Source organism: Neophocaena asiaeorientalis, unplaced genomic scaffold (assembly GCF_003031525.2).
Source record: "Neophocaena asiaeorientalis asiaeorientalis breed wild unplaced genomic scaffold, Neophocaena_asiaeorientalis_V1.1 scaffold1769, whole genome shotgun sequence".
NCBI lineage: Eukaryota > Metazoa > Chordata > Mammalia > Artiodactyla > Phocoenidae > Neophocaena > Neophocaena asiaeorientalis.
In genome coordinates, this window is record NW_020172874.1 from 10,093 (window position 1) to 11,288 (window position 1,196).

The following is a 1,196-nucleotide window of genomic DNA, read 5'->3' on the forward strand; positions in this document are numbered from 1 at the left end:
TTTCTGGGTGTATTGTCCTAGGTTTGAATTTCATGAAGTTTATTATTCTTTCTAATTAAAACTCAGTGGGAAAAAGCAAAGTGTATGTTTTAAAACCTAGGTATTTCCTGGTAATGGCTTGTAGGAAAGAATGAGATTTGGATTGAGAAACGAAATGAGAATTTATTTACAAGTGATAAGACAAAACTAAAAATATTATTTTTTCCAATGAAAAATACACCACCTTTTGGGTCAAATGCTAATTGTTTAAGACTTCGTTTTTAAAACAAACCCTTAGGTTTCATATCCATATGTACTCTTTCTGGAAATAATCTGCCTGACAGTGCCCCTGAGGTAACAAGGTCACGCTCGGTTCCTCTTGACCATCTCCCCTTCCATAATAGTCCTTGCACTTGAATACAAAAAGATGTATCCCTCATCTACCCTGAATCTTAGCAGAGTGTGTTACCTCGAAGTGTAAAAACCTCTGGGCACCAAACCAAGGAGTAATTCAGCAATGTATAGCTCCTGAGGAAAGTTCCCTGAGAGTTAAGCCAGAGTCAGGGAGAAAAAATAATTTTTTCTCTACCCTTCTAGGTTCTTGGCTGAGATCTCCCTATAATGAAAGACAGATTAACAGGAGATAAACAAACAGAAGTTTAACAACATGTATGCCTCCTGTATACCCAGGAAAACTAATTCTCCAAAATGGCCCAAGGCACCACCTTCAATACCATCTCTAGCTAAAGACAAAAGAAAGATGTTAGGGGAGAGGAGAGCCAGTTACGGATGGTTACCAGAAAAAGCACAGTAAACAGTAAAGGGTATGGCAGATTTAAGTTGTTGTCTTCTCCACTGATAATAGGTTCTAGAGACTTAGATATTTTCTTTGTCCTAGTACACAGAGGGAGACACCCTTACAAACGGATATTTCTCTAATAAGTGTAAACGTCTCTTATAAAAGTGTAATTTCTACTCGATTTTCAGAGCTTCTCCTGTGTCTGCTAGTTCTTAAAAATAATCAGCCTAAAATAATCGTCATGCCAAAGAGGCATGTTTGGGGGGAGGGATAGATATTCTGCTCCCCTTCACCAGCTTCTCAGATTGCTTAGGAGCACAAACCAAGGTTTATATTTCAAACTCCACAACGAAAGAGGCTCCTGAGCAAGCCAATTCAAACTGTCTCTCTTTGTAGAAATATAAGTGGTACAATAAAG